Source organism: Salmo trutta, chromosome 12 (assembly GCF_901001165.1).
Source record: "Salmo trutta chromosome 12, fSalTru1.1, whole genome shotgun sequence".
In the NCBI taxonomy this organism is placed as follows: Eukaryota; Metazoa; Chordata; class Actinopteri; order Salmoniformes; family Salmonidae; genus Salmo; species Salmo trutta.
The window spans coordinates 50192938-50218462 of NC_042968.1; the positions used below are offsets into that span (position 1 = coordinate 50192938).

The 25525-nt window shown below is 43.4% G+C and overlaps 1 protein-coding gene and 1 long non-coding RNA gene across 4 annotated transcripts in view; one reads left to right on the top strand and one right to left on the bottom strand.

Annotated features, from left to right (window-relative positions):
• LOC115203738 (netrin-G2) overlaps positions 1-25525 on the bottom strand; it is a 147858-nt gene that overhangs the window by 87718 nt on the left and 34615 nt on the right. The gene's annotated exons all lie outside the window — the stretch shown is intronic.
• LOC115203739 (uncharacterized) lies at positions 39-16353 on the top strand. 3 transcript variants are annotated; one of them, XR_003880244.1, is made up of 4 exons: positions 39-161; positions 7194-7270; positions 9221-9340; positions 16274-16353. It is a non-coding gene; the product is annotated as an uncharacterized LOC115203739 (long non-coding RNA). The 3 variants fall into 3 exon arrangements; XR_003880246.1 differs by having other exon boundaries at positions 39-157; XR_003880245.1 differs by lacking the exon at positions 16274-16353 and having other exon boundaries at positions 9221-9678.

Below are 25525 nucleotides of genomic sequence, written 5' to 3' on the forward strand. Positions count from 1 at the left end.
CTTTCCTTCCTTCCCTCCCTCATCCCATTGTAAATTCAGCAGAGCTAATTGGACATGACTGCCTTTATGTTCCCGCTTCATAAATTTCTTTACTCTGAAGGAGGATCGATTTTCCTGGAGTGCAGTGCAGTCTTCCGGAGTGTGTGTGTGCTCATGCGTGCGTGAGTCTCTTCAAACTATCTTCGCTTCACCAATCCTCTTTTCTCTATCGCTCTCTTTTTCTTTGATGGGCTCAGTAAATCTATAACGGAACTCCCCTTCGATGATCTGGTGACCGGAATAATTATGCGCTCCCGCACGTGCATCTCCTTCAAACGATCTTCGCCTGACCAATCCTCTCTCTCTTTTTAATTCAATTCAATTAAAGGGCTTTATGGGCATGGGAAACATATGTTAACATTGCCAAATCAAGTGAATTAGATAACAAACCAAAGTGAAAAAAAACAACAAAAGTTCAAAAAAAATACACACCTACTTACACAAGGGTTTTTGTTAATTTTTACTATTTTCCACATTATAGAATAACAGTGAAGACATCAAAACTACAAAATAACACATATGGAATCAAAACAGTGTTAAACAGATCAAAAAATATTTTAGATTCTTCAAAGTAGCCACCCTTTGCCTTGATGACAGCTTTGCACACTCTTGGCATTCTCTCAACCAGCTTCACCTGGAATGCTTTTCCAACAATCTTGAAGGAGTTCCCACATATGCTGAGCACTTGTTGGCTGCTTTTCCTTCACTCTGTGGTCTAACTCATCCCAAACCATCTGAATTGGTTTGAGGTTGGGTGATTGTGGAGGCCTGGTCGTCTGATGCAGCACTCCATCACTCTTCTTCTTGGTCAAGTAGCCCTTACACAGCCTGGAGGTGTGTTTAGTCATTGTCCTCTTGAAAAACAAATGACAGTCACACTAAGCACAAACCAGATGGGATGTTGTATCGCTGCAGAATGCTGTGGTAGCAATGCGGGTTAACTGTGCCTCGAATTCAAAATAAATCACCCAGAGTGTCGCCAGCAAAGCACACCATCACACCTCCTCCTCCATGCTTCACAGTGGGAACCACATGTGGAGATCATCCGTTCACCTACTCTATGTCTCACAAAGACACTGCGGTTGTAACCAAAAATCTCAAATTTGGACTCAGACCAAAGGATAGATATCCTCCGGTCTAATCTCCATTGCTCGTGTTTCTTGGCCCAAGCAAGTCTCTTCTTATTATTTGTGTCCTTTGATAGTGGTTTCTTTGCAGCATATCGACCATGAAGGCCTGATTCACACAGTCTCCTCTGAACAGTTGATGTTGAGATGTGTCTGTTACTTGAACTCTGTGAAGCATTTATTTGGGCTGCAATTTCTGAGGCTGGTAACACTAATGAACGTATTCTCTGCAGCAGAGGTAATTCTGGGTTCACATAGTAATTCGTTACGGATCGATAACTAAATCAACATCTGCATTTTGAAAGAGTATTTTTTTTAATCATTATTTTACTAACAAAATGTGTTTATTTGTTTATTAGGCTACTGTGCAGTTTACAATACATACTGTAGTTAACATGGAAAAGTGCCTAACATAAGGGAGAGCAGGCCATGTCTGTACTACAGAATGCTGGGCACGCGGGAGACCGGGGTTCAAATCCCCGGTGGGGAGGAAGCAGTAGGCTGTCCTTGTAAATAGGAATTTGTTCTTAACTGATTCCATATGTGTTATTTCATAGTTGATGTCTTCACTATTATTCTACAATGTAGAAAATAATAAAAATATAAAAAATCCTGGAATGAGTAGGTGTGTCCAAACTTTTGACTGGTACTTGCTGGAACAAAAAAATAAGGTCGGCAGTACAGTACTGAGCTATTTACGAGGAAGGAGTAGGCTGTCCTTGTAAATAAGAATTTGTTCATAACTGACTTGCCTTGTTTAACCAATACCCAAACTGAGATTAAGTGAAATATAAACATCCGCATTGGAATGTCCTTTTATCGCCTTCAATTTTTTTTATTAACAAAAGCATAAAGATGTTGATGAAAAAATACTGTACTGCTGTTTTGAGTTATAAATGTAACACTCTAGAGTACTTAACCTGTCTAGGATAGGGGGCAGTATTTTCACGGCCGGATAAAAAACGTACCCGATTTAATCTGGTTACTACTCCTGCCCAGAAACTAGAATATGCATATAATTAGTAGATTTGGATAGAAAACAATCTAAAGTTTCTAAAACTGTTTGAATGGTGTCTGTGAGTATAACAGAACTCATATGGCAGGCCAAAACCTGAGAAGATTCCATACAGGAAGTGCCCTGTCTGACAATGTGTTGTATTTCTGTTGCATCTCTATCAAAAATACAGCATCTGTGCTGTAACGTGACATTTTCTAAGGCTTCCATTGGCTCTCTAAAGCCGCCAGAAAGTGGAATGGGGTGTCTGCTGTCTCTGGGCAAAGAACAGCAGCAGAGTTGGTGAGTGGTCAGCCTGGGGACAGTGACACTGAGATGCGCGGGCACGAGACTACTCCATTTTTTTCTTTCAGCCTTTGAATGAATACAACGTTTCTCAGTTGGAATATTATCGCTATTTTACGACAAAAATAGCATAAAAATTGATTTTAAACAGCGTTTGACATGCTTCTAAGTACAGTAATGGAATATTTTGAATTTTTTTGTCACGAAATGCGCTCACGCGTCACCCTTCGGATAGTGACCTGAACGCACGAACAACACGGAGCTATTTGAATATAACTATGGATTATTTGGAACCAAAACAACATTTGTTGTTGAAGTAGAAGTCCTGGGAGTGCATTCTGATGAAGAACAGCAAAGGTAATCCAATTTTTCTAATAGTAATTTTGAGTTTACTGAGCCTCGACGTTGGCGAGTGTCTGAATAGCTAGCCGTGATGGTCGAGCTATGTACTCAGAATATTGCAAAATGTGCTTTTGCCGAAAAGCTATTTTAAAATCTGACACCGCGATTGCATAAAGGAGTTCTGTATCTATAATTCTTTAAATAATTGTTATGTATTTTGTGAACGTTTATCGTGAGTAATTTAGTAAATTCACCGGAGGTTTGCGGGGGGTATGCTAGTTCTGAACGTCACATGCTAATGTAAAAAAGCTGGTTTTTGATATAAATATGAACTTGATTGAACAAAACATGCATGTATTGTATAACATAATGTCCTAGGAGTGTCATCTGATGAAGATCATCAAAGGTTAGTGCTGCATTTAGCTGTGGTTTTGTTTTTTGATGGCTAGAAGACCGGTGACGTTGACCGCCGAGCACCGCCCGAACAAGGAGGGGCATCGACTTCGGCAGAAGTCTCCTCGCCTCCCGGATGTACTCCAGATTGCGGTGGTCAGTCCAGATGAGAAAGGGGTGTTTAGCCCCCTCAAGCCAATGTCTCCACGCCTTCAAAGCCTTGACGACAGCCAACAGCTCCCGGTCCCCCACATCATAGTTTCGCTCCGCCGGGCTGAGCTTCTTAGAGAAGAAGGCACAGGGGCGGAGCTTCGGTGGTGTACCCGAGTGGTGAGAGAGCACAGCTCCTATCCCAGCCTCGGACGCATCCACCTCCACTATGAACGCAAAAGAGGGATCCGGCTGGGCCAAAATAGGAGCCGAGGTAAACAGAGCCTTCAGGTGCCTAAAAGCCCCGTCCGCCCCAGCCGACCACTGCAAGCGCACCGGGCCCCCCTTCAGCAGTGAGGTAATGGGAGCAGCTACCTGACCAAAACCCCGGATAAACCTCCGGTAGTAGTTGCCAAACCCTAAGAATCGCTGCACCTCCTTCACCGGGGTGGGAGTCGGCCAATTACGCACGGCTGCAATGCGGTCACTCTCCATCTCCACTCCTGACGTGGAAAGGCGATACCCTAAGAAGGAGACGGACTGTTGAAAGAACAGGCATTTCTCAGCCTTGACGTACAGGTCATGCTCCAACAGGCGACCAAGCACTCTGCACGCCAGGGACACATGCTCGGCACGTGTAGCGGAGTATATGAGAATGTCATCGATATACACCACTACACCCTGCCCGTGCAGGCCCCTGAAAATCTCGTCTACAAAGGATTGGAAGACTGATGGAGCATTCATCAACCTGTACGGCATGACGAGGTACTCATACTGCCCTGAAGTAATACTGAACGCCGTCTTCCACTCGTCTCCCTCTCGGATACGCACCAGGTTGTACGCACTCCTGAGATCCAGTTTAGTGAAGAAGCGTGCCCCGTGCATTAACTCAATCACCGTGGCGATCAGAGGTAGCGGATAACTGTACCCCACCGTGATTTGATTGAGACCTCGATAATCAATGCACGGACGCAGACCTCCATCCTTCTTCTTCACAAAAAAAAACTAGAGGAGACGGGTGAAGAAGAGGACTGAATGTACCCCTGACGCAGGGATTCAGAGACATATGTTTCCATAGCCACCGTCTCCACTTGCGACAGGGGATACACGTGACTCCTGGGAAGTGCAGCGTCTACCATGAGATTTATCACACAATCCCCCTGTCGATGAGGTGGTAATTGAGTCGCCTTCTTTTTACAGAAGGCGAGAGCCAAATCGGCATATTCTCCTGCTGACTTCATATTAGGGTCAGAGATTCTGTCACATCGTGTGTGTAGGTGGCAGGGAAGTCAGGCGCAGGAGAAACAAACTTGGTGTAACTGGAGTAGTTTAATAAAGTAAAACAAACTCCAAAACCAAAGTACATAATAAAATAAACATGGGTACAATAACCCGTCGCGCACCAATCCAACAACACGAGCACATAAACAATCTCTGACAAGGACATGAGGGGAAACAGAGGGTTAAATACACAACATGTTATGAATGGGATTGGAACCAGGTGTGTAGGAAGACAAGACAAAACCAATGGAAAATGAAAAATGGATCAATGATGGCTAGAAGACCGGTGACGTCGACCGCCAAGCACCGCCCGAACAAGGAGGGGCATCGACTTCGACAGAAGTTGTGACAGCTGTGATCTGATTGGGGTGTCAGTGGTCTGACTGTGAACGCTCTGAGAGACTCTCGGTTGAGGTCAGTGATAAAGTAGTCTACAGAACTACTGCCAAGAGATGAGCTATAGGTTTTACCTACCATTGGAGTCCCCTCTGTGCTGAGGGTGTCAGGTTCTTGTCCAGTTCTGGCATTTAGGTTGCCACAGACTAGTACATGTCCCTGGGCCTGGAAATTATTGATCTCACCCTCCAGGATGGAGAAGCTGTCTTCATTAAAGTATGGGGATTCTAGTGGGGGGGATATAGGTAGCACACAGGAAGACATTTTTCTCTGTTGAGATCATTTCCTTTTGAATTTCTAGCCAAATGTAAAATGTTCCTGTTTTGATTAATTTAATAGAGTGAGTTAGGTCTGCTCTATACCAAATTAGCATACCCCCTGAGTCCCTTCCCTGTTTCACACCTGGTGGTGGTGGTTTGGTGGATGGGACTACCAGCTCCCTGTAACCTAGTGGGTAACCAGTGGGTCTGTCTCCTCTATACCATGTTTCTTGTAGGATGACAATGTCTGTATTTCTTTGGTGAAGTCTAGGTTCCTGCTTTTTAGGCCAAAGGCAGATGACCTCAGGCTGTGGATTTTCCAGGATGAGATGGTGAAGGCTTTGTGTTCCATGAAGTGTCCAATGTTGTTAGTCGTGTGGTTTGGCCTCAGGCCAGTAAGTGTGAGCAGAGCATGCTGAGCATCTGGTACATGCCATTGGCTTGGGCTAGTGTAAGTGTGGGAGTTGGGCCTGTATTCCTGATCACGACCCGGGTGTACGTGTGACTTCCATGTTGAGGCCCTCTTTGCGGGAGTGGGAGACATGGGGTGAGCAGGAGGGGCATAGGTCTGATCTGAGGGGGCCTAAATGGGTGGACCTGGACCTTTATCTCTCGCTCTCTTTTATGGGCTCAGTTAATCTACAACGTAACTCCCCTTCAATGATCTGTTGTCCGGGATAATTGTCAGCCTATTCACAGCTCTTCACTCATTCAAACCAAAGGGAAAGTTTGACTCTAATTCTCAATTCTTCCCATTGGACGCAGGTTGATGTTTGTCATGAGTTTTTTATTTTTATTTCACCTTTATTTAACCAGGTAGGCAAGTTGAGAACAAGTTCTCATTTACAATTGCGACCTGGCCAAGATAAAGCAAAGCAGTTCGACAACATACAAAAACACCGAGTTACACATGGAGTAAAACAACATACAATCAATGATGCAGTAGAAAAAAATAAGACTATATACAATGTGAGCAAATGATGTGAGATAAGGGAGGTAAAGGCAAAAAAATGCCATGGTGGCAAAGTAAATAAAGTATGGCAAGAAAAACACTGGAATGGTAGATTTGTAGTTTGAAGAAAGTTAAAAGTTAAAATATAAATAATATGGTGCAAAGGAGCAAAATAAATAAAATAAATAAATACAGTAGGGGAAGAGGTAGTAGTTTGGGCTAAATTAAAGATGGGCTATGTACAGGTGCAGAGATCTGTGAGCTGCTCTGACAGCTGGTGCTTAAAGCTAGTGAGGGAGATAAGTGTTTCCAGTTTTAGAGATTTTTGTAGTTCGTTCCAGTCATTGGCAGCTGAGAACTGGAAGGAGAGACGACCAAAGGAGGAGTTGGCTTTAGGGGTGACCAGAGAGATATACCTGCTGGAGCGCGTGCTACAGGTGGGTGCTGCTATGGTGACCAGTGAGCGGAGATAAGGGGGGACTTTACCTAGCAGGGTCTTGTAGATGACCTGGAGCCAATGTGTTTGGCGACGATTATGAAGTGAAGGCCAGCCAACGAGAGCATACAGGTCGCAGTGGTGGGTTGTATATGGGGCTGAGTATTGTCCTGGGGGCAGAACTGAGCAATATCCCATTTTATAAGGCCAGCTGCAAAGTCTAAATTGGCTATATTGTAAAAATGTATGAAAACAAAAAGTAGCTTTTTGGTTTTAATTTAAGGTTAAGGTTAGGTTTAAAATCAGATTTGATGATTTTGTGACTGTGCCTGCTAGTGATCACTCTGCAGAGCTGCCTCCAGAACAAGATTCATGGCGAAAAACTCTAACCTGTTCAGCGGACTCTCTTCATTGTTACCGGAAACATCATTGTGACAGTAAAAGCTTCTAAAGTTTGTAATGTACATTCAATCTATTCCCTGTCCATTTTCACTGTTGTTTTGGACTTGTATTCCAGATAACATCAGATGGAAACTCTCTCTACTGTAACATCTGAGGGACCATTTGACATGCCAAAGGGACTGTGCTTTTAGGGTAAGCAAAACAAGCACATTGCTCTGCTCCCATACACACACCACACACACACACACACACACACACACACACGCTCACACGCACGAGAATGCACAAAATCAACACACACCACACACACACACACACACACACACACACACGCACACGCACACACACACGCACGTACGCTCACACGCACGAGAATGCACAAAATCAACACACACACACACACACACACACACACACACACACACACACACACACACACACACACACACACACACACACACGCTGAAGCTGAGAAGCATTTGAGATTGAGAGTTCACTGTCATCAGACCCAACCCAGAGGAAAATGGGAAAAGCACTAAGACACTTCGAAATGACCTTGATTGCTTTAGAAATAGTAGTGTGTGTAGAGTAGCAATGGGCAGGCGGGGTAGTTACATAAGTACATGCTGTGAGGGTGTGTATCTATGTCTGCGTGTGAACATGCATGAGGCCGTTTGCCCAGTGTCTTGGTATGTGTGTGTACTGTTGTGTGCATGTACATGTGTCAATAATTCACACAGAATGCAGTAAATGTCTTGGGCACTGGGCTAGGTGTTGAAAGAGAGAGAGAGAGAGAGAGAGACTCAGAGAGAGAGAGAGAGAGAGAGAGAGAGAGAGAGAGAGAGAGAGAGAGAGAGAGAGAGAGAGAGAGAGAGAGAGAGAGAGAGAGAGAGAGAGAGAGAGAGACCTATGCAGAGTACAGTAATACAGGGCCGCTCTAATGTATGAATGCTGAGCAGCAGCAGCCCTACTGGAAATATGTAAATAATGAAACAAGATTGGCCACGGCCTATTTCAAACTCTCATCTTCTCACGCACAGAAGAGCAGTAGTTTAGAAATATGGATGGTAGAAGAACATCCTGTGTCCGAATCGTTTGGGCTACAAACTAATGGGATTCAATGGTGTTCTCCGTTTTGCTCTAGGACCCCCACAAGTGTCATGGGACTCGTCTGAAGGTAACCGAAAAAAGATTTAAAAAAATGAATGCTAGTATGAAGGTAGTTTTGTGCCTAGCCAAAAAAATTTGTTAAATATGTGTCAAATATATACACTACCGTTCAAAAGTTTGGGGTCACTTAGAAATGTCCTTGTTTTTTATAGAAAAGCATTTTGTCCATTAAAATAACATCAAATTGATCAGAAATACAGTGTAGAAATGTTTAATGTTGTAAATGACTATTGTAGCTGGAAACGGCTGATATTCTTTTTAATGGAATATCTACATAGGTGTATAGAGGCACATTATCAGCAGCCATCACTCCTGTGTGCCAATGGCACATTGTGTTAGCTAATTCAAGTTTATCATTTTAAAAGGCTAATTTGATCATTAGAAAACCCGTTTGCAATTATGTTAGCACAGCTGAAAACTGTTGTTTTAATTAAAGAAGCAATAAAACTGGCCTGCTTTAGACTAGTTGAGTATCTGGAGCATCAGCATTTGTGGGTTCGATTACAGGCTCAAAATGGCCAGAAACAAAGCACTTTCTTCTGAAACTCGTCTGTCAATTCTTGTTCTGATAAATGAAGGCAATTTCATGCGAGAAATTGTCAAGAAACTGAAGATCTCGTACAACGCTGTGTACTACTCCCTTCACAGAACAGCGCAAACTGGTTCTAACCAGAATAGAAAGAGGAGTGGAAGGCCCCGGTGCACAACTGAGCAAGGGGACAAGTACATTAGTGTGTAGTTTGAGAAACTATGTTTGGGTACAGCCAGACATGGACTCACCTCAACAGAGAATTTGTTAGGTCTGAATGTATTTGAACAACTCAAATCAATCTCAGTATCTGAGAATAACAAGTGTGGAAGTCTGTGTTAGAGCTATTGCAATGCCAATAATATGATTGTGTTGCCAGCCACATACAACAGAGTTAGCTGCAACACTGAATATGTGATTGTTGTGTTGTTTCCAATGTACAGGTTTGCCGTACCTGAAGAATCATCTTGACACAATCACACAGGATGAGACTGAGCATCTAAGGCAGCATTCATCTGATGAAGAGGATTTATTCTCATCACTGACAACCAAACGGTCAGAAGGTACAGGGGAGCTGGATGGGTATTTTGCTAGTCCATTGGACAAAATGGATTTACTTAATTTGTTTCCGTACACAAAGAAGTTGTCCCTCAAACTCAACACAGGCCTGTCTGCATTTGCCGCCGGTGAGCATCTTTTTAGCTGTGCTGGACTACTCTTCACTGCAAAGCAAGCCAGGATAGACTCAATTAACTTAGAAAATCAGCTCCTACTGAAACTGAATGGAAAATTCAGAGAGAAGTGAAGTGAGTTAAGTGTTCGATAGGTAGTTACACCAAAAAAATGCCTTTTGAGCATTTTGTATTTGTAAAGATTTAATATTAAAATCAGCTGAGCTGGATCTAATCTTGTTGGTTATTTTTTGGTGTTTTATGGAACATTTATCCTGTCAAACATTACATGTAAACAATATTACATATACAGTAGTATATAGAAAAGTACATTTATTTATATTAATTTGTTTGTGAAGCTTGCATTCAATTGCCACACCCTTTTCACATGAACATCCATTCTTGTAAAAGGAGAATAAAAATAACCATCAAAATTGATATAGCGAATTATTTTAGAAGTATCTTAGTAACTTTTCCTCTGAGTACTTTTTAAATGTCCTACTTTTTACTTTTACTTGAGTAGTTTTTTTACACCAGTACTTTTACTCCTACTTGATTATAATTTCATTAAAGTAACAGTACTTCTACTTGAGTAGAATTATACAGTACTCTTTCCACCCCTGCTCAAGTAAACTCAGCAACAACAAAAAAACTGCCCTTTTTCAGGTAAAGATGGCCTGTCTTTCAAGGATAATTCGTAAAAATCCAAATAACTTCACCGATCTTCATTGTAAAGGGTTTAAACACTTTCCCATGCTTGTTCAGTGAACCATAAACAATTAATGAACATGCACCTGTGGAACGGTCGTTAAAACTTCTTGGGGCTAGGGGGCAGTATTGAGAATTTTGAAAAAAAATATGTGCCCATTTTTAACTGCCTCCTACACCAACTCAGAAGCTAGAATATGCATATTATTGTTCAGGTTTGGATAGAAAACACTCTGAATTTTCTAAAACTGTTTGAATGGTGTCTGTAAGTATAACAGAACTCATATGGCAGTCAAAACCCTGAGACAAATTCTGACAGGAAGTGGATACCTGATGTGTTGAATTACCTTTAAGCCTATGCCATTGAAACACACAGGGGCTTATTAATCGTTGAGCACTTCCTATGGCTTCCACTAGATGTCACCAGTCTTTACAAAGTGGTTTGAATCTTCTACTGTGAGATCTGACCGAACAAGAGCCTTGGAACGGTGGTGGCCGATAAGACTCTGGCGCGCGAGTTCATGTTGGGTACTCTCGTTCCAATACGTTTTAAAAGAGAATGCAATCGTCCGCCTTGAATATTATTCAAGTTCTAGTTGAAAAAGGCCCTAATGATTTATGCTATACAACGTTTGACATGTTTGAACGAACGTAAATATTTTTTTCCCCCTCTTTCATGAAGACAAGTCCGGCGGGCGTAGTTCATGTGCTAACAACACAGAGCTTTTTGGACATAAATTATGAGCTTTTTCGAACAAAACTACATTTGTTATGGACCTGGGATTCCTGGAAGTGACATCTGATGAAGAGAATCAAAGGTAATGGATTATTTACATAGTATTTTCGATTTTAGATCTCTCCAACATGGCGGTTAGTCTGTATCGCAAAGCGTATTTTTCTGGGCGCAGTGCTCAGATTATTGCAAAGTGTGATTTCCCAGTAAGGTTATTTTTAAATCTGGCAATGCGGTTGCGTTCAAGAGATGTAAATCTATAATTCTTTGAATGACAATATAATATTTTACCAATGTTTTCAAATAGTAATTATTTAATTTGTTGTGCTAATTGACCGGCGGTATTGGAGGGAAAAGATTTCCTCAACATCAACGCCATAGTAAAACGCTGTTTTTGGATATAAATATGAACTTGATAGAACAAAAACTGCATGTATTGTCTAACATAATGTCCTAGGAGTGTCATCTGATGGAGATTGTCAAAGGTTAGTGCATAATTTTAGCTGGTTTTCTGCTTTTGGTGACGCGTGTCTTTGCATTGACAAAACATTACACACAGCTATTTTCAATGTACTGTCCTAACATAATCTAACTTTATGCTTTCGCCGTAAAGCCTTTTTGAAATCGGACAACGTGGTTAGATTAAGGAGATGTTTATCTTTCAAAGGGTGTAAGATAGTTGTATGTTTGAGAAATTTGAATTATGACATTTAATTGTTTTCAAATTTGGCGCTCTTGATATTTCACCTGTTGTTGATAGGGTGTACCAGGGGTGGGACGCTTGCGTCCCACATAGCCCATAGAGGTTAAGACATTAACAGCTTACAGACGGTAGGCAATTAAGGTCACATCTATGAAAATTCCGGACACTAAAGAGGCCTTTCTACTGACTCTGAAAAACACCAAAGGAAAGAAATTGCAATGTTCGTACTGTGAGACGCCTAAGACAGCGCTACAAGGAGACAGGACGAAGAGCTGATCGTCCTAGCAGTGGCAGACCACGTTTAACAACACCTGCCTGTCATGGTCTGGGGCGGTGAGTAACAGCATCATCGGACTGAGCTTGTTGTCATTGCAGGCAATCTCAAAGCTGTGCGTTACAGGGAAGACATTCTCCTCCCTCATGTGGTACCCTTCCTGCAGGCTCATCCTGACATGACCCTCCAGCATGAAAATGCCACCAGCCATACTGCTCGCTCTGTGCGTGATTTCCTGCAAGACAGGAATGTCAGTGTTCTGCCATGGCCAGCGAAGAGCCTGGATCTCAATCCCCAGGTATGGGACCTGTTGGATCGGAGGGTGAGGGCTAGGGCCATTCCCCCCAGAGATGTCCGGGTACTTGCAGGTCTCGGTGGGAGAGTGGGGTAACATCTCACAGCAAGAACTGGCAAATCTGGTGCAGTCCATGAGGAGGAGATGCACTGCAGTACATAATGCAGCTGGTGGCCACACCAGATACTGACTGTTACTTTTGATTTTACTATTTCTAGGTATGTGTTTGGGTAAAATGAACATTTTAGTTTTATTCTATAAACTACTGACAACATTTCTCACAAATTCCAAATAAAAAATATTGTGGTCAAAATAACAAAAAAGATGCAGTGTTGTCAGAACTCGAATAATGCAAAGAAAATAAGTTCACATAAATTTTTAAACAACACAATACAAATGTTTTAACTTAGGAAGAGTTCAGAAATCAATATTTGATGGAATAATCCTGATTTTCAATCACAGCTTTCATGCGTCTTGGCATGCTCTCCACCAGTCTTTCACATTGATGTTGGGTGACTTTTTGCCAATCCTGGCGCAAACATTCAAGCAGCTCGGCTTTGTTTGATGGCTTGTGACCATCTTCCTCTTGATCACATTCCAGAGGTTTTCAATCACCGGTCCTCCACCATATTTCACAGTGGTTGGGAGACACGGTGGCTTGTAGGCCTCTCCAGGTCTCGCACCCATTGTGAAATTTGGTGAAGGATCGATGATGATCTGGGGGTGCTTCAGCAAGGCTGGAATCGGGCAAATTTATTTTTGTGAAGGATGAATCAAGCCACGTACAAGGTTGTCCTGGAAGAAAACCTGCTTCCTTCTGCTCTGACAATGTTACCCAACTCTGAGGATTGGTTTTTCCAGCAAGACAATGCTCTATGCCACACAGCCAGGAAAATCAAGGTGTTGGTGGAGGACCACCAGATCAAGACCCTGTCATGGCCAGCCCAATCTCCAGACCTGAACCCCATTGAAAAGCTCTGGAATGTGATCAAGAGGAAGATGGATGGTGAAGATGGATGGATGTTCCAAGGGCTCCAACCATTTTCTGTTATAGAACAATAACCATTCAGATTGTTTGTGCAGGATCTGCAGCCTAACTCAAAGATAATATCAAGGCTCACGCTATGCTCCAGGATTGATGAAGCATCCAAGGAAATTAAAAAACTGACTGAGGCCATGATCGGAGTTGAAAACATTGCCACCACCACCGACTGCTGGTCTGCAAGAAGATGGTGCTTCATTGGTATTACAGCCCATTGGATAGACCCTGACAGTCTCAACAGATGCTCTGCAGCCCTGGCCTGTAAGAAGATGGAGCTTCATTGGTGTTACAGCCCATTGGATAGACCCTGACAGTCTCAACAGATGCTCTGCAGCACTGGCCTGTAAAAGGTTGAGAGGATCGCACACCTTTGATGTGTTGGCAGGCACCCTAAATGACATCCATTCGGAGTCCGAAATCCGGAGTAAGATTGTGAGAACAACAGACAATGGCTCTAACTTCTTGAAAGCTTTCCAAGTTTTTGGAGAAGATGAAAACAACAAGGCAGTCGCAGCAGTGGGTGGTGGTGAAGCAGCTCAGCCAGGACAGGACGATGGTGAAGAGGAACAAGAGGAGATTGAAGAAGTGGAGTTTGTTGATGTGGCAACGATCCTGAATGAAGATGATAGTTTTGAGTACCAGCTGCCGAAGCACCAGCGTTGTGCTGGCCACCTACTCAACTTAGTATCTACAGTGGATGCCCTGAAAGCAACATGCAGTGAGGCTTACAAAAAAGTGTCCTGTTCAACATTTGGCAAGTGTCAAGCACTTTGAAACAGATGCGGGATATCTACACTTGCAGCTGAAACCGTTGAAGATACTTGCTTACCAGCTGCTGCGCCGGAATGCTACAAGGTGGAACTCCTGGTTCATGGCTGTAGAAAGACTCCTGAGGATCATCAAAGACAAAGGTGAGGCGGCCATCCGAGTTCTCTGCACAGACCTCGAGGTTCCAATGTAAGTAAGAATTATGTATTATTTTATCATAATGTAAGGTCTTGAATATCATCTAAATCTGTTGCAGTGTTTCCTGACCTTTTGCTTGGGGACTAATAACGTTCCCATATTGTAGCCCTACTCTATAATTTAGTCAACTACTCATCCAGCCATTGATTACTGTAGTTAAATCAGGTGAAATGGTTAGTGGTCCCCTTTTGTAGGTAAGGAAACACAGTATTATTTTTTTATTTTTTATTCACTGGTTCAATCCAGTTGAACTCGCCTTCCTCACAGAGTATGCTGCCACCATGAGCCCAGTCGCAAAGGTCATCAACATCCTGCAGGCTGAAACCAATGTCCAGATGGGGTGGCTACTTCCAACTATCAACCTGCTGATCACAAAACCTGAGCTGATCGCAGCTGCAATCCTTCTCCCCAAATTCACAACAACGTGGAAAAAGGATGACGCAACCATCAGAATGGATAAGACAACATGTGGTTAATTAACAATATTTTATTATTCATTAACAACTTTGTATATTGTACATTTTGACAGTTGATAGATTTGAGAACCACTCATTTAAACTACAATCCTGACTTTGTGGTTCAATTCAATGGGTAGCCTACTTAGCCCTGTTGCTGATTTATATAGATGGGGATGGATTAACCTGTCTGGGCTAGGGGGCAGTATTTTCACGGCCAGATGAAAAACGTACCATATTTAAACAGGTTACTACTCTGGCCCAGAAACTAGAATATGCATATTATTAGTAGATTTGGATAGAAAACACTCTGAAGTTTCTAAAACTGTTTGAATGGTGTCTGTGAGTATAACAGAACTCATATGGCAGGCAAAAACCTGAGAAAAATTCAAGCAGGAAGTGAAAAGTCAGAATTGTAGTTCTTCTTTTGATTCTCTATCGAAGCTACAGTGTCTGTGGGGTGACGTTGCACTTCCTAAGGCTTCCATTGGCTGTCTAAAGCCTTCAGAAAGTGGTTTGAGCATTTTCCTGTCACTGGGCAGATAATAGGAACTCAGTTACTGAGTGGTCTGCCTGGCAACAAAGGGATTGGATATGCGCATTCAAGCCGTTCCTTCTTTTTCTTCTTGAATTAATATGCTATTGTCCGGTTGGAATATTATTGCAATTTTACGTTAAAAATACCATCAAGATTGATTTTAAACAGCGTTTGACATGCTTCTAAGTACGGTAATGGAACATTTTGACTTTTCGTCTCTCGTTCCGCATTCGCGTTATGCCTTTGGATAAGTGATCTGTACGCACGAACAAAACAGAGGTATTTGTACATAAATATGGATTATTTCGAACAAAAACAACATTTCTTGTGGAAGTAGCAGTCCTGGGAGTGCATTCTAATGAAGATCAGCAAAGGTAAGAGAATATTTCTAATACTAATTCTGAGTTTAGGTTGCCCCGAACTTGGCGGGTGTCTGAATAGCTCACCGTGATGGCTGAGCTATGTACTCAGAATATTGAAAAACGTGCTTTCTCCGTAAAGCTATTTTAAAATCTGACACAGCGGTTGCATCCAGGGGTAGTCCATCTATAATTTAAATAATTGTTATATATTTTGTCAACGTTTATGATGAGTATTTTTGTAAATTGATGTGCACATTCACCGGGTGTTTTGGTGGGAATACATTTTCTGAACATCACGCGCCAATGTAAAATGCTGTTTTTGGATATAAATATGAACTGTATCGAACAAAACATGCATGTATTGTGTAACATAATGTCCTAGGAGTGTCATCTGATGAAGATCGTCAAAGGTTAGTGCTTCATTAAGCTGTGTTTTGGGTTTTATTGACACGTCCTTGCTTGGAAAATGGCTGTGTGATTATTTTTGTCTATGTACTCTCCTAACATAATCTAATGTTTTGCTTTCGCTGTAAAGCCTTTTTGAAATCGGACAATGTGGTTAGATTAATGAGAAGTTTATCTTTAAAATGGTGTAAAATAGTTGTATGTTTGAGAAAGTTGAATTATGACATTTTGTTGTTTTTTAATTTTCCGCCCTGATATTTCACTGGCTGTGTCCCGCAGCCCATAGAAGTTAATGTAGGCTCATAAAAATTATAACTGCAATTGTCATCTCCCTTGTATTTCAGGAATGGACTACATCAAGGACCAGTTCATAAGATGAGCAGCTTGATGCAGCTAAGTGATGGCACCAGTTCATCAGATGAGCAGCTTGATGCAGCTAAGTGATGGCACCAGTTCATCAGATGAGGACTTCATCTCTGCCATGAAGACGTCTCAAGCACAATAATGCTCCAAACAGCTGGACAGATACATGGCCTGTTCAGCTGATGATATGGAGTTGCGCAAGTCCTTCCCAGCAGTCTGTAAGCTGTCTCTGAGGCTGAACACACCCTTACCTACCTCAGCTGCCTGTGAAAGGCTGTTCAGTATTGCAGGACTTGTTTTCAGCCTCAGGAAAGCAAGGCTGGATTCCAGAAACTTTGAAAACCAGCTTTTACAGATTTTTCAGCTTCAAGTAATTACAGCTTAATGCTAACAAGCCCACGGACAGGGATGCCTTATGCGTTTTGTTAATGTATGTATAAAATTAACAAGTTATAGGTGTCCTTGTTAAAGGTATGACCTGACACATTGATTTATAATACAGTTCCATCAGTGGTGATGTCCACATATTCCTACAGTGAGGTTGTGTGCAGTTCTGTACATATACTTTTGATGAGCTTATCATCTACATTTTCTATAAGATGTTGTTTGTTGAGCAAAGTGACTTATTGTAACTGATTATGTTTACTGGCTATATTCCTTCATTAAGGCATACTTCTATTGTGTCTGTAAGAGATGTATTTTCAAGTGTTGCCTATTTGAGAATCCACATTCTTTAAAAAAAAATCTGAACACTTTTTGCATCCGTAAGACTGTTACCTTTCAGAAAAACTCAAGCTCAAACCAAATAAAAGGTCTGGCTGTTTTGCTTTTTGGATTTATGGCTCTTACTTTTGATACTTAAGTACATTTAATATCAGGTACTTTAAGACTTTTACTCAAGTAGTATTCTAATGGGTGACTTTCACTTTTACTTGAGTAATTTTCCAGTAAGGCATCTTTACTTTTACTCAAGTACGGCTTTTGGGTATTTTTTCCACCACTGTTCATAGTTGGAGTTTTCTCCTTTTCTCTCGATGCTGAAGCAAACTGATTGCACAACAGTGTCATCACACCAACCACAAGGCTTTGCATCTCACAAGAGCTTTACACTGGTAGTTGGAGAGCAGGCATGCCACAGTGAAGAGCTGGTTGATGCTTCCTGCAATAGCTAGGGGAATGTTGGCATTGAACAATCCTTTTCCAGCCGAATCACTCGCTCCACAGGGATCCTCAGACGAGTGATATTTGGCTCTGTTTTAAGAGCTATGGACGACGGTAGACCTTCCCTGGTACAAGGTCATCTATGAGGAACCCCTTGTTGGCCATTACTGCCATGTCCTCGGTGAGATAGTGTTGGATGCCTGACGGTATTTGTTGCTGATGGAGCCTGCATACAGTGAGGAAACAAAGCTAATCGTCTATGAGGAGCTATTCCTACTAATGCGTCCATTTTGCAGTGGGATTTGTAGTTGGAGAACATCTCGTTCCTCAGCAGATGGGAGGACGGTGCCTGACACAAGTTCTGTGCAGTCAGCAATGACCTGCGTGTCTGGGTAGCTTTTAAATTCTTCAGGCAAGTTGGCTTTCACTTCCTCTTGTGACATCAAGATGTTCACTGCTCTGAGCTGTGTGTGTAGGAAGTTGGCCCACTTGATGATCCTACTGACTGTAGAGGGATGGATGTGAAAGTGTTGGCCCAGGTCTCTGTCCTTTAACCTCAGAGTGAGATGTGTGAGGAAGAGGAATTGCTCATCCACTGGTTGCAACGCTGTCTCAGTAAACACAGGCAACACATATCGAATTGATTAGTTTGATGTCATCGCTGTACATTTCTATCAACTAACTGTTGTTGGTTTTATAGGGCCTGCACAGCCATTTTGTAGGCAGCAGCATAATAATGTTTCAAGGAGGTTGAGTGTGGATGCATCGTGTGTGTATTTAATGTAACATTGTTGTATTGTGTATTTTATTTAACATCACATTCTCAAGAAAATTCTTACTGTATTGATAACACGTTTCAACTATTTTACAACATGAAAATGATCAAAATCATGCCAAGTACTTGGATGGAAGAGTGACGACCTCATTCCTCAGTGGCCATCAGATTTAAATAGTCACCACTAGCTGGCCGTCGCCCAGTACCCTGCCCTTAACTTAGTTACTGTTTCTAGCCGACTATCACCTGGTACTCTACCCTGCACTGGAGGTCAACCGATTAATCGGAATGGCCAATTAATTAGGGCCGATTTCAAGTTTTCATAACAATCGGTAATCAACATTTTTGGACACCGATTATGGCCGATTACATTACACTCCACGAGGAGACTGCGTGGCAGGCTGACTACCTGTCACGTGAGTGCAGCAAGGAGCCAATGTAAGTTGCTAGCTAGCATTAACCTTATCTTATAAAAAACAATCAATCTTAACATAATCACTAGTTAACTACACATGGTTGATGATATTACTAGTTTAACTAGCTTGTCCTGCGTTGCATATAATTGATGCGGTGCCTGTTAATTTATCATCAAATCACAGCCTACTTCGCCAAACGGTGATGATTTAACAAGCGCAATGTGTACCGAAGCATAAAAATCAATGCCTTTCTTAAAATCAATACACAAGTATATATTTTTAAAACCTGCATATTTAGTTAATATTGCCTGCTAACATGAATTTCTTTTAACTAGGGAAATTGTGTCACTTCTCTTGCGTTCTGTGCAAGCAGAGTCAGGGTATATGCAGCAGTTTGGGCCGCCTGGCTTGTTGCGAACTGTTTGAAGACCATTTCTTCCTAACAAAGACCGTAATTAATTTGCCAGAATTGTACATAATTATGGCATAACATTGAAGGTTGTGCAATGTAACAGCAATATTTAGACTTAGAGATGCCACCCGTTAGATTTCACTGAAAGAATAAACGTTTTGTTTTCAAAATTATAGTTTCCGGATTTGACCATATTAATGACTTCAAGCCTATCAACTCCCGAGATTAGGCTGGCAATACTATAGTACCTATAAGAACATCCAATAGTCAAAGGTATATGAAATGCAAATGGTATTGAGAGAAATAGTCCTATAATTCCTATAATAACTACAACCTAAAACTTCTTACCTGGGAATATTGAAAGACTCATGTTAAAAGGAACCACCAGCTTTCATATGTTCTCATGTTCTGAGCAAGGAACTTAAACGTTAGCTTTATAACATGGCACATATTGCACTTTTACTTTCTTCTCCAACACTTTGTTTTTGCATTATTTAAACCAAATTGAACATGTTTCATTATTTATTTGAGGCTAAATTGATAGTATTTATGTATTATAATAAGTTAAAATAAGTGTTCATTCAGTATTGTTGTAATTGTCATTATTACAAATAAATAAATGTGTTTTTAATAAAACCGGCTGATTAATCGGTATCGGCTTTCTTTGGTCCTCCAATAATCGGTACCGGCGTTGAAAAATCATAATCGGTCGACCTCTACCCTGCACCTTAGAGATTGTTCTAATTGCATAGTCATTGAACACTGCTCACGTGAATAGTTTACATACTGTTTTACATACAGAGCCTTCAGAAAGTATTGACACCACTTGACTTTTTCCACATTTTGTTGTTTTACAGTCTGAATTTAAAATTGATTAAATTGAGATTCTTTTTCACTAGCATTCTCGAGCCCTTGAGTGTTCAAAGCTGTTATCAAGGCAAAAGGTGGCTACTTTGAAGAATCTAAAATATATTTTGATTTGTTTAACACTCTTTTGGTTACTACATGATTCTATATGTGTTATTTCATAGATTTGATGTCTTCACTGATATTCTACAATATAGAAAATAGTAAAAATAAAGAAAAACCCTTGAATGAGTAGTGTGTCAAAGTTTGACTGGTACTGTATATATTTATTTTTTTGTTTCAATGTGCATCACTTTCACTTACAATAAAACCACATTTTTACGTCATTTTTTCTTTTGGGCCAATTCTTTTGAACAAATTGACTCCATAGGGTACCACAAGGAAGAGAGGATAATTATGTATTGTGTTTGTGAATTTAAAAGGATATTTATGGAAGAAGGGGGGTGCGTGTGTGTGTGTGTGTGTGTGTGTAAGTGTGTGCGTGAAGCATAGAGAAGAAAGCAAGATTCACTGAAAGAGAAGAAAGCACACCAGTGAAACAAAAAAACAAACAACAAAAAAACGCTGACTTCTTACTTTCTCCTGCCTTGGAGGGGAAATAAACAGTGATTATCAAATCAGTTACAACCGCTGTGTCATAAATCACTGCATATGAGAGGAAGAATGACACCTCATTGCCGCTTTGTTCCCCTTCCTCTCCTCTCCTCTCCTTGTTTCTGCATGTCTTTCTTTTCCCGAAAAGCCCTCTCATGAATGATTTAAAGAGCGATCTGTTTTCTGAGAGAAAGCTGTCTCTCTAGCAGGAAGTTAACCTCTGAGGGGAGGAGCTTGCCTGAGGTAACATATAAGGGGCGTGGAAAGCCACAGGGTTTACTCAGGGCCAATCCTTGCCCTTCTGCCACCATAGGCAAGACCAAAAAATGCCACCTCCTGCAAAACTAGAATAGTCCCATTTAGCAAAATTATGTTGAAAAGATGTCTAAAAGACATATTTTCCAAGACATTGAAAAGGCATATCTTCTAGACGTTAAAAAATACGTATTTTCCGGACATCGAAATCAGGTACATTTTCGGTTCTGAATGAAAGTTGAAAATAAGTAATTTATAGATTTCTATGTTTGGGCCAAATCAAGGCTGGTCCAGACAGGACAAAATCTGAACCATACATCAAAATCCTATGATTGGATCAGATTTGGTCTGGACCGAACCAAAAATCAATCCCTGTCACGACTTCCACCGAAGGTGGCTCCTCTCCCTGTTCGGGTGGTGCTCGGCGGTCATCGTTACCGGTCTACTAGCTGCCACCGATCCTTTTTTCTTTTTCGTTTGGTCTTGTCTGTTTTGATTGTGCACCTGTCCCTTGTTTAGGTTAATTAGTGTGGGTATTTATTTTCTCTCTACCCGCTTTGTTTCGTGCAGGTTTATTTTTGTTTCCCTGGCGAGAATGGAGAGATGAGTGGTATCCCTACACCATCATCAGCCACTCTTCAGCCTGCATCACCACCCTCTCCAACGGTATCCAGCTCCAGCGGGATTCGACTCGCGCTCCCGAGGGAGTACGATGGAGCGGCTGCCGGGTGCAAGGGGTTCCTGCTCCAATTAGAGCTTTACCTGGCGACCGTTCGCCCAACTCCCTTGGGATAGGAGTGTTAACGCCCTCGTCTCCTGCCTTTCGGGGAAAGCCCTGGAGTGGGCCAACATAGTTTGGGAAGGCCCAGACTCAGCGAGGGAGGATTACCCAGAGTTCACCCACCGCTTCCGGGCTGTGTTCGACCATCCACCGGAGGGTAGAGCGGCGGGTGAACGTCTGTTTCATCTAAGGCAGGAGACGAGGAGACGAGGAGAGCACAGAACACAGGACTTCGCGCTGGAGTTCCGGACCCTGGCCGCAGGCGCGGGGTGGAACGAGAGGGCCCTGATAGACCATTATAGGTGTAGCCTACGAGAGGACGTCCGTAGGGAGCTAGCTTGTCGGGACACCTCCCTTACCTTGGACCAGTTAATAGACATGTCCAATCGACTGGACAACTTGCTGGCTGCCCGTGGGCGTCCTGATTGGGTCCTGCTCGTTCCACCTCCCAGCCCACCTGCTCCGATCCCCATGGAATTGGGAAGTGCTGCCACTAGGCCGACCGGAGGAGGAGCCTCCTCCTGCACCAGTTGTGGTCGTAGAGGACACACTGCTGACCGGTGCTGCAGGGGCTCGTCTGGGAGTCGAGAGGGCAGGCAGAGCGCTGCTCAAACATCCCAGGTGAGTCCACACCAGACTCACCTAGAGCTCCCTGTTGGTATGTGTATGTTTCCTTTCCTGAGTTTTCCCCTCACTCCCAGCATAAGGCACTAGTAGATTCGGGTGCAGCGGGGAGCTTAATTGATCGTGGGTTCGCTAATAAGTTAGGGATTCCCTTGGTTCACTAAGTTCAGGGAGGCCACGGTTCCACTGGACATGGTGACGCGAGGGGGGCATGAGGAGCGGATTAGCCTCTTCCTCATTGACTCTCCTGCATTTCCGGTGGTGCTGGGGTTTCCCTGGTTGGCTGATCACAATCCTAAAATTTTGTGGAGACAGGGGGCTCTCGAGGGGTGGTCAGAGGAGTGCTCAGGTAGGTGTTTAGGTGTTTCCATCGGTGCAACAACGGTGGAGAGGCCAGACCAAGTCTCCACCGTGCGCATCCCCCCGAATATGCCGATTTGGCTATCGCTTTCTGTAAAAAGAGGGCGACCCAATTACCACCTCATCGACGAGGGGATTGTGCGATAGACCTCCAGGTTAACGCTGCACTTCCTAGGAGTCACGTGTATCCCTTGTCACAGGAGGAGACAGTGGCTATGGAGACATATATCACTGAATCTCTGAGACAGGGATACATTCGGCCATCCATGTCACCCGTCTCCTCGAGTTTATTTTTTGTGAAGAAGACGGATGGAGGTCTGCGTCCATGTATTGACTATCGAGGTCTAAATTCCATTACAGTGGGGTTCAGTTACCCACTACCTCTCATCGCCACGGTGGTGGAGTCATTCCACGGAGCACGCTTCTTCACAAAACTGGATCTCAGGAGCGCGTATAACTTGGTGAGTATCCAAGATGGAGATGAGTGGAAAACCGTGTTTAGTACCACATCTGGCCATTATGAGTACCTCGTCATGCCGTATGGGTTGAAGAATGCTCCTGCAGTTTTCCAATCCTTTGTAGACGAGATTCTCAGGGACCTGCACGGGCAGGGTGTGGTTGTCTACATCGATGACATTCTGATCTATTCCGCTACACGCGCCGCGCATGTGTCCCTGGTGCGCAATGTACTTGGACGATTGTTGGAGCATGACCTATACATCAAGGCCGAGAAATGTGTGTTTTCCAAACAAGCTGTCTCCTTTCTGGGGTATCGCATTTCCACATCTGGGGTGGTGATGGAATGTGACCGCATTGCGGCCGTGCGTAATTGGCCGACTCCGACCACAGTAAAAGAAGTGCAGCGGTTTTTAGGGTTTGCCAATTACTACCGGAGGTTTATCCGGGGTTTTGGACAGGTGGCTGCTCCCATTACCTCACTGCTGATGGGGGGGGGCCGGTGCGTTTGAGGTGGTCGACGGAGGCGGACAAAGCTTTTGGTGGTCTGAAGGCGCTGTTCACCGATGCGCCCGTCTTGGCACATCCGGACCCCTCTTTACCATTCATAGTGGAGGTGGATGCGTCTGAGGATGGGTTGGAGCTGTGCTCTCACAGCGCTCGGGCACACCCCCCAAGCTTCGCCCCTGCGCATTCTTCTCTAGGAAGCTCAGTCAGGTGGAGCGTAACTATGATGTGGGGGACCGGGAGTTGTTGGCTGTGGTCAGAGCCCTGAAGGTGTGGAGACATTGGCTTGAGGGAGCGAAACAAACACTTTTTCTCATCTGGACTGACCACCGTAATCTGGAGTAAATCCGGGCAGCAAGGAGACTGAATCCCCGTCAGGCTAGGTGGGCGATGTTTTTCACCATCCGATGTTCCGCTTCACCATCTCGTATAGACCAGGTTACCAAAACACTAAGGCTGACGCACTGTCCCGTCTCTATGATACTGAGGAGCGGTCGATCGATCCCACTCCCATACTTCCGGCCTCTTGCCTGGTGGCACCGGTGGTGTGGGAGGTGGAAGCGGACATCGAGCGGCATCACGATCAGACCCCCCTCCACCAGGTTGTCCAGCTGGTCGGAAGTACGTTCCGCTTGGTGTTCGCGATAGATTGATCAGATGGGCTCACACGCTACCCTCCTCTGGTCATCCAGGTATTGATCGGACGGTGCGGGGTCTTAGAGGGAGGTACTGGTGGCCCACTTTAGCTAAGGACGTGAGGATGTATGTCTCCTCCTGTTCGGTGTGCGCTCAGTGTAAGGCTCCTAGACACCTGCCTAGAGGGGAGTTACAGCCCCTTCCCGTTCCACAGCGACCCTCACCGATCTTCCTCCATCACAGGGGAACACTACGATCCTGGTCGTTGTGGATAGGTTTTCTAAGTCCTGTCATCTCCTCCCTTTGCCCGGTCTGCCTACGGCCCTGCAGACCGCAGAGGCCCTGTTTACACACGTCTTCCTGCAATATGGGGTGCCTGAGGACATAGTTTCTGATCGGGGTCCCCAGTTTACGTCCAGGGTGTGGAGGGCGTTTATAGAGCGTCTAGGGGTCTCGATCAGCCTGACCTCTGGTTATCACCCCGAGAGTAATGGGGAGGTGTTTTCCCTAGATTGTTATTTCTAGTGGTGTTTTTGGACTGTGTATTCAGGTCCTGGGCCTGTATGTTTTGGATGGACTTATTAAACACTTTTGATTGCATCTACTCCTCTCCTGCACCTGACTCCTACACCCACCTCTCGTAGAGCCGTGACAATCCCGGTCTGGACTGCACCAAATCGGAACCAACCATAGACGTCTAGGATTGGTTCAGATTTGGTCCAGACCAAAAACCAAAGTCCATGGATGTTGAAATCCACGCCGGTCCGGAACTGCACCAAAAGACATCCAAAAGGCGTCAGCATCAGTCCATGCTTACTGAGGTAAATTTAAAACCATGACAATATGGAATGATTGTCCATTCCATATTGTCAATTTTACGATATGTTTTTTGTTAACATGACAGGGCATTTTATATTTGATTGAGCGCCATTTAGGTTAGGCTATTTGATCGGAGAAAGCTGCATGATGTAAAAAGTGTCCGTCTCATTACATAGTCATACATTTTATCTCCAGCCTGTAGGCTACAAAAAAGGCCACATACTCTTTCTACCATATCCTGTATTTGCTACATAATTTATGTTAGATTATGTTTTTGAAGGAACGTTGGTGGAGCGCTGCAGAGATGTGTCTCTCCAACAGGACCCTGGAGAGGCGTGCTTGGAATGCACAAGCAAAATAATTTGCCCCCCTGCCTTTGACAAAGTGGGCACTGCTATCAATGTTCAGCATCTGAGCTCACCTAAAACGCCCATATGCCACTGGTTGAGAGAAATTGTCATTGTTTTTAGGCAGAATTGTCTGAGGTTTTATGTGTTGTTGTTGGAGGTGCGTCTTGGTCAGTTTAGCTTAGAAAATGCCGCCCTTGTCAATCTGTCAGCCCTAATCCTG